Genomic DNA, 10,222 nt, shown 5'->3' on the forward strand with positions numbered 1-10,222 from the left:
CAGCACCCAGGGCTGCATCAGGGTATGTCCATGTGGCTTCTCCTTGGGGATGTCTTGCAGGAAGTCAGCCTTGCAAGCTGAAGCAGGGAACTGCTAAGGCAGCTGCACCCTGGACCGACCATCACAAAGAAGGAGACCTGAGAACGAGAAAGGCGAGGCTCACCAAGCCATTTATCCCTCCACTCTTCAATTAATCCCACATGTGTTTATCGGCCAGGTTGGCACAATAAACTAACTAACTCACAGAGCTAATAGTAAAATTTAAGTCCTAAATTCTGAGGTGAAATATGATACTTAACGTAAACAATTATTATGACATGTACTTTAAATAAAAGATGAGTAAATGGTCGGTTCACATGTTTATAGCAAATAGATATCACAACTGCATTGTTCTGTTTTCATTTATTTTCCATTATTTTTCTTTCTTATTGAATCTTACCTATGTTCTGTGACACCATATTATCTTCCAATGATGACTTCTTATTTCTACTTTTATATGAATCAATATATTTCCTACCAAAAAATGGGAGCAGTTTGGAACAAAGCCAGACTGTTCTTTATACAGATCAGCCTAGCAAGTGCGTTTGTGCACCAGAGTTTCATTAATACAGAGATGAGCATGGCTGTTTAGTCTTCCCAATAATTCTTAGACACCTGGGAATGATCTCTAGTTTTTGAATTTTTAATTGATGTCCTTATGTTCCCCTAATTTGCATGACCAGATCAGGCTTCCTTATGGTCCTCTAAATTGTTGTAGCAATAACATTTGGTGAATGTTTTAGAAATTTCAGTAAATTTCATGGAATTTTGCCCATGTAATTATGCAGCAATATTCCGGCAATCATTGTGTAATTTGATCTTCTACACCTCATTTTTCCAGTCTAATCTCTACTCAAAGCAAGTGACATTTTCTACCACTTTCTCCCTCAATTTTTCATACTCAGGAATTTTTATCTGCCTCGCCTAAATTGGATCTCCCTCTCAGGGAGTAGGTTGCATAGATTCTCTCAACTTACCTTACAAAAACTGATGGAGACAACTGGAATGACCCTTTACTATTTGCTTAAAAAAAGACAACTCACTGCCATTGAGTCAATTCTGACGCATGATGAGCCTATAAGACTGAGGAGAACATCCCGTTTGGATTACTAAGCGTGCAACTCCCTTATGAGAATAGAAAGACTTATTTTTCTCCCTACCAATATGTAAGCAGAAATATAATTATCCCATGGTCAGCATGTTGATATCCACTCGCTCATTGCATTTTGGCCTGGCGCTTTAGGTACAAACTCATTGTCTTCAAGTCCGTTCAGACGCATAGTGACCCACTAGGAGAGAGCAGAACTACTTCACAGAGTGTCCGAGGCTATGCAAGCCTTTATGTTTCTAGAAGGCTGAGCGTCACAAAGTTCCCCCTCCCAGCAACTGGGGGTTCCAACCTCCAACAATCAGGCACTGAACCACTGTGCCACCATGAGTATTTACTCTGTGTGTGTGTGTGTGTGTGTGTGTGGTGCCCGGGGAGTTAAGTAAAAATGTATTGGTATAAAATAGTAGGAAACTTAAAAAAAAGTGGGAGACATTAACTAAAACTATATATATATGAAATTAGTGTTTCCTCGCGCATTGTTTCTGGCCTTCTCAAACCAATGCAGCTTTCCATTTTCTTCAAACATCTTCATAATCAGACCTCAAGACTACACTGCGTCCTTAGAGAAAGTCTATCAGGATTAAGTCCTTGGAATTCCCCAAACTGTCACCTTCTAACCTGACCTCTCTGCCTTGAATTTTCCAGGTTCAACAGATCCCCTCAGAAGCTACTCTTTTCATTGAACCTCGTTCTCTGGATAGTGTTGCTAAATTCAAGACTCTTCTGCAGGTAATATTCCTTCCATAAAATCATCTTTATTAGCTCCAGTCTTCTGCCCTCCACCTATGCCTTGACTCATTTTATTCTTATGGAAGCGACTTGGCTTTCTCTGATTTAGTGTATTTGTGGGGAGAAATGACATATTAGGCATGGTGAGCTCAAAAGTCTTTCTTCCCGTAGGGAGTGACCCTGACTGCATAGAGAAAGCATCTTCTTTCCACATTGGACCCGAGAGTCCACTATCAGGGACCCCAACGGTCGGTGTCTGTCTGATATAAGAATGTGGTCCTAGTTGTGCCACTGTGTCCTACGTGACTCAGAGGCCTGCATTCAAAGTCCTGCCCTTCTTATTTTCTTTTTAGGTCCCAGCTTGTTCATAAACGGAGTGGGAAGGGGGAGGACATTTATTCTTTTGGGGGCACATCCTTAGGACACCTTATGCTTCATCTTTCAGGTATGGAAATTTTGGGGGGGTTAAAATTTTTATTTTTCAATCATTGTACTGAGGACTTGTACAACTCATCACAATCCATCCATCCATCCATTGTGTCAAGCACATTTGTACATATGTTGCCATTATCATTCTCAAAACATTTGCTTTTTACTTGAGCCCCTGGTATCAGCTCCTTTTTACCCTTCCCTTCCCGCTCCCCCCTCCCCCATGAACCTTTGATAATTTATAATTATTATTATTTTGTCATATCTTACACCATCTGATGTCTCCCTTAACCTACTTCTCTGCTGTCTGTCCCCCAGGTCCTTGTAATCTGTTCCCCTTTTCTCCCTCACCTTCCCTCCACCCTCCTGGTATTGCCACTCTCACCACTGGTCCTGACAGGTTCATCTGTCCTGGATTCCCTGTGTTACCAGTTTCCAGTTCCTATCTGTGTCAGTGCACATCCTCCGGTCTAGCCAGATTTGTAAGGTAGAATTGGGATCATGATAGTCAGGGGGAGGAAGCATTCAATAAGTAGAGGAGATTTTTAATAATTTTAATCTGGTTTTGTATACTTTCATTTAGTATTCATCTATAGCCCTCAGTTGGTGCATTAAAAAGGTTTGAATCTGAAAAAGGTCTTAATTATTCTAAAACCCTCCCTACCTTCCAATGATAGAGACCCTCCAGCACAAAGTAGAACTACCCCTGTGGGTTTTCTGAGATTGTGCATCTCTATGGGAGCACCCTCTTCCTCTCTTGAAGCAGCAGGAGCATGCACGATGCTATCCGAGCTCCGTATCCGAAGTCCAGATGCTTACGGTTGTCTAATGAGAATATGTGGCCCCAAACAGTCTTTTCAGCCATTGTAAAAGTAGGGGATATTATAAATTGGAGAGACAGAAGTCTCAGGTTAATAATATTTTAAATCTTAAATTATATAAAAACCTATGAGCTTTAGGTGACAAACTACCTGATCCAAGTATGGAAGCCCAAGTTTGCACCAAACTTTGGATCCAGTGCATTCTTTAGCCCAGAGTACATGCTAAAGTATTAACTTAATAACAGTTTGTATGTTAGTACATACGTTTATTTATTTATCTTTCTAAAATGGAGCACTTAAAAAAAACTCACCATGTAGGCATTTTAAACACTTACTACACTTCTGAGACCACACAGGTCTGAAAGGATGCTCTTTCTCTTCCCAAAGACATCCTTAAGCAAGATACTGTCATTAATTCTTTGGGGCAATGTCATCAGGGAAGACTCCTGGGACCACGTTCACTTCTTCCAGTAGCTTTTGTGCTGAAGGTGAGCGGGCTGAGCTCCATGTCTCAATTGCCCCTCCCTTTTCTCGCCGTGCAGACATACAGGTCCTGGTGCCTGCAGCACAATCTTTTCCGGACAGGCACAAAATGGTGAAGATAAACTACAACAGAGTTCTCTTCATTGTAAGGAGAAAGCTTTGCCAAGCTTGACAAGACAGTGCTGTATGACCACTTGATTTTAGTCTTTATGCAGTAAATTTATTCCTAATCCATTCCCTCTGTTCACAGGTAGATTTAGCTTTTCATTAAGATTTGTTAGGATAGTGATATTCAGTATTTGCTGAGTCTCCCTAAGACTCCGAATTTATTGGCTACCTTTTCATCTTCGGCTAGGCTGTTCAGCTCAGCAAACACATTTTAAAAAGTCATTTTTCTCAGGGAGAATGATGTTGACTTCTTGTTAGAATTCTGATGACACAGTGCACCTTTTAAATGTAAATTTTAAAAGCGGATACAGTTGTTGAAATCTCTCCTTTTTGTTTAATTTGCTTAAAGTATTATTTTAGAATAATAGTAATTCCTCTTCATCAGATCTCTTCGACATTCAGAGGACTGCCGTACTGCTGGTCAAGTGGTTGCATGAATACGTTGAGAGGTAACCTCACGAAAGAGCATCCTCATAAAGTGTATAATCACGGGCTGTTCTCACGTAGGACAGTCTGTGTGCGTGGGAGTGATCTGGAAACTGACTAGTGCACTAGACTTTCCGGGTGTCAATGAGAACCCTTTTGATTGATGATGTCAATCAGGCTAACGCTAGGTTATTGAACTTTCTCAACGGTCTGCTCTTGTTAGGTCCCATCAAGTTGGTTCTGACAAGGAGCAAACCCTTTGTACAACAAAAAGAAACACTACCTATCCTGCTCCGGTTTCACTGTTTCTTGGTTGTATAAGCACATTCTGAACCCCCTGCATCACTTCATCTCCTGGACCGCTTCCTTTTTATTTTTTTTAATGATTCTGTGTTCCACCAGTCATGATTACCTGATCCTGATCCCTCCTGAAATCTCCACTAACCTCACTGCCAAAGAATAGTCTGGCAATACCTTTTTCCAGACAAATGTGTTTATTTTTCTTCCAGCCGATGATAGATTTCGTTTTCTTCATTAACATGGTGATTCAAAGGCACTGATGCAAAGGCATTAATTCTTCTTTGGTCTTCTGTGTTAGTCTGGGTAGACTAGAGAAACAAATTCATAGACACTCATATGTATATAAGAAAGAAGTTTATATGCAAAAACAATTGAATATTGAGAAAACGTCCCAGCCCAGTCCATATCAAGTCCAAAAGTCCAATATTAGCTGATATGTAGGATACCAATCTATAAAGTCCTCTTCAGACTCATGAAATGCATGCAATGATGCCAAATACAGGAGGACAACAGGCCAATGGAGTGGAAGTCTTCTGGATCCAGTGGCACTATAAGCTTCTCAGCTCTGGCAGGGGTCTCTATGTGGCTTCTCCAGCTCCAGAAGTCTGGTTGCATCAGGGTGGATCCATGTGGCTCCTACAGCTCTCAGGGCATAGCATCATGTGTCTTTTCAGTAGAGTGTCTCTGACAAAGGTCACAGAGAAAGAGAAGTGTCTCCTGCCACCAAGGAGGAAAAACCAGAGTTCCCAAAATTATCAGGAGAAGGCCATGCCCATGCAGAGGTGAGTTAGTTTATTGTGTCAACCTGGCTGATAAACACGTGAGGTTAATTGAAGGGCAGAGAGATAAATGGCTCGGTAAGCCTTGCCTTTCCAGTTCTCAGGTCTCTTGCTTTCTGATGGTCGGACCAGGGTGCAGCTGCCTTAGCCAGTTTCCTGCTTCAGCTGGCAAGACATCCCTGAAGAGAAGCCACATGGACCTACCCCGATGCAGGCCTGGGTGCTGGAGCAGCCGCATGGAGACCCCCACCAACGCTGAGATGCTTACACATTCACTGACTCGGCTTTCCTCCTGCAGTCAACATCATTGCGTCTATTTTGTGAGATAGAGGAGGACTTTATGGATTGGTGTAGGACATACGGGTTAATGGGTTAATGTTGACTTGTGGGCTTGAGCAACACTGGGTTGGGACGTTTTCTTGATGCGCACTTAACCTTTATATAAGACTCTCTCTTGTACATGAGTTTCTGTGAATTTGTTTCTTTCAAGTACTCAGACTCACACAGAGGCTTCATTGGTTATATCTTGATTGAGAGGCCAGACTCCACCTTTTCACTCATAATCCTCTCAAATTTATACCAGATGATGTAACTACCACATCTTCCATATTAATTTTCTAGCATATGACATGATGGAAAAGACCATGGTTTGGGTCAGTTATACCTTATTCTTCAAAATGACAAGATCTTTTTCTTTTTAAACACTTTAATGTACGTATGTTGAAGTATAACACATTTTGAGAACTTTGATCTTTACCAGGAAGGTCTTCAACATCTCTTCATTGTCAGCAAGCAAGGTTGTATCCACTTCATATTGCAGATTGCTAATGAATCTTCCTTCAAGCCTGATGCCTTGTTCTTCCTCTAGTCCAGCTTCTCTGAGCATTCGCTCAGTATTCAGATTGAATGAGCATGATGAAAAGCTACAGCTCTGACACACTCCATTATTGATTCTGAACGATGCAGTACCCTCTTGTTGTCACTTGGTCTATGTAGAGTTTTCTGCATAAACACACTTAAATGTTCTGAACCTAGATATTCTTTTCAATGTATCTATGATCCACATAGTCAAATTCTTTTGCATATCAACTAAAATAGAAATAAACATCTTTCTGATATCTGATATTTGATATCTGATGTCTGTTCCACAGCTTCATCTGAATCTGGTTTGAATTTCTGGAAGCTTCCTGTCGATGTACTTCTGCAACTGCTTTGGAATTATCTTCAGAAAAATACTTGTAAGTGATAATAATTGTACTGTTCATTAATTCCCACAAATTGGATTGATCACTTTTCTTTAGGCATGGGCACATCTATGGGTCTCTTCCAGGCACTTACCCAGGTAGTTTTCTTTTAAATTTCTTGGTAGAAATGAGTAAGGGCTTCCATAGCCGCCTCAGATTTTGGAAACATCTCAATTGGTGTTCAATTATCCATTAGACCCTTGTGTTCCACTAACTCCTTCAGTGCAGTTGGACTTGTTCCTTTAATACAAGGGGCTCTTGGTCATATACTACCTCTCTGAGTGGCTGAATGTCCACCAATTGCTTTTTTATAAGTTGACTCATTATATTCTTTCCATATCTGTTTGATGCTTACTTTTACAGTTCAATGTGTTGCTCATAAAAATATTCAATGTTATATGTTGAGACTTTATATTTTTTCTTCTGTTTTTTTTTTTCAATTGAGAAATTCCAGATCTGTTTTTTCCTTTTAGTTTTCTTACTGCAGATCTCCACACATTTCATTCGTGTGGCTAAATCTATTCAGCTCTTTGACTTCATCCTTTCTTCCTTTAATTTTAGGTAGTCTATGCTCAAGAGCAAGTTTGAGATTTTAGCCTTTTCTTTCCTGTCTTTTTTATTGACATTTTGCTTTTCTCATATATGATGTCCTTGTAATTATATCACAATCCTATTATTTATTTATTTATTTCCTGTTGCTATTTGATTCATCAGTGTTCAATGTGCCAAATAGATGTGGAAGCTTTCAAACGATCATAGAAAAATGAAATTTCTGAAAAAAAAATAAATAAAAATGAAATTTCTGAAGCCAGCCCCTGGCCTTGTTCTGGTTGCTAATATTGAGCTTCTCCATTGTATCTTTCTACAAAGTTGATCAATTTGGCCCCTATGTAATTCACCCAGTAAGGTCGATGTGTACAGTCACAATTTAGGTTGTTAAAAATATTTTTTAAGGAATAAGTCATAAAACCAAAGAGGAAACTCACTGTCATTGAATCATTCTGACTCATAGCAGCCCTGTAAGACAGGGTAGAACTGCCCTTATGGGTTTTGGATGTAATGCTGGCAAAATTGTATCATGTCATCTATAAAGTCATTTCCATCACCTAAGCCACATTTTGAGGCTTATAATCCTTTTTCTTTGTTGTCAATTTTCCCACTTGCATCCCTAGCCATCATCAAAGCTTCTTGATTTCATATTACACTAACTTCAGACAGATGTTAAAAACATCTTCAATTTCTTCATCTTTAGCATTAATGGCTGTTGCATAAATTTGAATAATATTCACATTAACTGGTTTTATTAGGTTTATGAATATAGCTGTATGGATAATACAGAAAGCATTGACAGCTTTGTACTATAGGAGAAGATCCTGAAATGCTATTACTTATATATGTAATATATATATAAGCTGTAATATATGTAATATATATATTACCTCAATGAGGTAAAACAAATAAAACCATAATAGTAAGGGGAGGAAATATTAAAGAACTAGAGGATAGTTATGTGGTTAAGCATATTATACTTATATAATGCATGACACTATGCCTTTCAGTGTGCAACTCCTAACATAATTATCTGATTAAAAATGTCCAATATCCCTGCATTTTTGCTCACTAATGCCTAGGATTACTATCTATATGTATTTTTGACTGCTGTCATTTTTCCTAGATTCATACTATTCCCCACACTATTTATTAAGGAATACTTATAGAAGTTCTTTGCATTTTGTGTAAGGCCAAATCAGTAAATGAACATCCTCAAAGTTGTATTGAACTATTATCTGTTCACAAGTACTCACGTGTCATTTGCAACAGTTTTTCTTCTCTCTGGAAGAAACTTTTCCTACAGCTAAAAATTTTTTTCTCCCCATATACTCTTAGTTTTGAATGCAACTAGCATAAGTGAAACATTTCAATATGTCCCAGGGTGATGAAAACATTTTGTGATAGACTACTAATCTAAAAGTTGACCATTCAAAACCACCACCCCTACGACAGAAGAAAACACCTAAATTTTCCCTCTGATTTTTTTGTCTGTAGATTCAATTCCAGCCATTAACAATCTCTATGACAGAGTAGAAGCCCACACATTTGTAAACGGCAGTCTTTATGTGAGCAAATCCCACATCTGTTGGGCCATGGAGTAACTGATATATTCAAACTGCCGAACTTACAGTTAATAGCCACCTGCTTAACTATTGCTTCGCTGAGACTCATTTACCATTACATTCAGTAGTGGCATATCCAGTGAAAACAAACAAACAAAAACACAACACAAAACAAAAACACTCTTTGGAGCAGTTCTACCCAGAAACACATGGGATTGCCACGTGTAGTGGAATCGACTGCACCTCAGCTAACAGCCACGGCAGCATGCATTCACCTAGCATATCTATTGTGCCATATCCTCTAAATGTAGCAATTCTTGATCAAGTTAATTTAGGTGAGTGGGTTGATGTGAATTAACACTTGGGCACTGAGGAAGGCACAAATAATCAGGCTTGAAGTTCAAGGTTGCAGAAATGCTCTAATTATCATCATCATCATGCTCTTAAAAATCTTTGGGGAAAACACCCATCTGAACATCACCAATAAAATGAGCCACCACGTGTAATACTGCTGTTCCTTTGGGTTGACCTTCATAATAGAATCAGTAGACCACGTGTGGAGTTAAGACTTGATGTTAAAAACAAGTGGAAGAGATCTATGAAGAAGAGAACGAAATAAACTTCCACTGGAGGGGAAGTCAGCAGTAGATAAGCTCTTGAAATGTTTACCCTGTAGCACTCCCCTGTAGGGCAGTGCTCCCGCTACATCAGAAAGTTTGATCTTAAGACAAGTTCTATATTTTCTTAAATTCAGGAGTCCACTTTTCCTGTCATTTCGAAATCTTGGAGAAAGCACTGTCAAGAGCAGAGGAGATGGAGATTTACCTCTGGTGTCAGCAGCATACTCATGTTTTTCCGGTCTCAGCTGTCTTAGGAGTTTCCTCTGTGGTTGCCTATAAATTTTGACTCAAGACATAAAAGGTTGGAGCATCCTCTGGAGAAGCCAAAGGTAAGTCTCTAAGTTCAATGGGGAAAAGAAGGGAGAAGAGGAAAGGATAGGACTCCGACGTAAATCTCTGTGCTTTCAGGGGTGAGGATCCAGCAGCTGTTCATTGGAAACACGGTGTACTCCCCAATGTCATCAGAAGCAGGAACTCTCAACTGGGACACTAAGACATTGGGCCGGGTTTCTTTTGTGGGCACTATGTGAATACTGCGAAGGTTGAAGCATTTTGCTTCTCCATAAACAGTTGGTAGTTTAAACACACTGAGAGGCACTTTGGAAAAAGAGGCGTGGGGATACGGAGCTGCTGCCCAAAAGTCCCAGCCTTGAAAACTCTCTGAAGGACGGTTCACACATGGGCATCCTGAGTCAACATCAACTTGAGAGGAACCAACAGCATTCTCTGTGGGGTGGCGCTCTTCTGGGCATTATTTCTTAATAGCACCTCTGGTCTCTATCCAAGAGAGACATGAAAAAGCAATGCCCAAATGAACATATACAAATCTAACATCAATGAGGTAAAACAAATAAAACCATAATAGTAAGGGGAGGAAATATTAAAGAACTAGAGGATAGTTATGTGGTTAAGCAGTGCTGTACTGCACGCACCCTGGATTTATTTATTTATTTATTTTT

Source organism: Echinops telfairi, unplaced genomic scaffold, assembly GCF_000313985.2.
Source record: "Echinops telfairi isolate 266 unplaced genomic scaffold, ASM31398v2 ScPeMD7_11;HRSCAF=52, whole genome shotgun sequence".
NCBI classification, from domain to species: domain Eukaryota; kingdom Metazoa; phylum Chordata; class Mammalia; order Afrosoricida; family Tenrecidae; genus Echinops; species Echinops telfairi.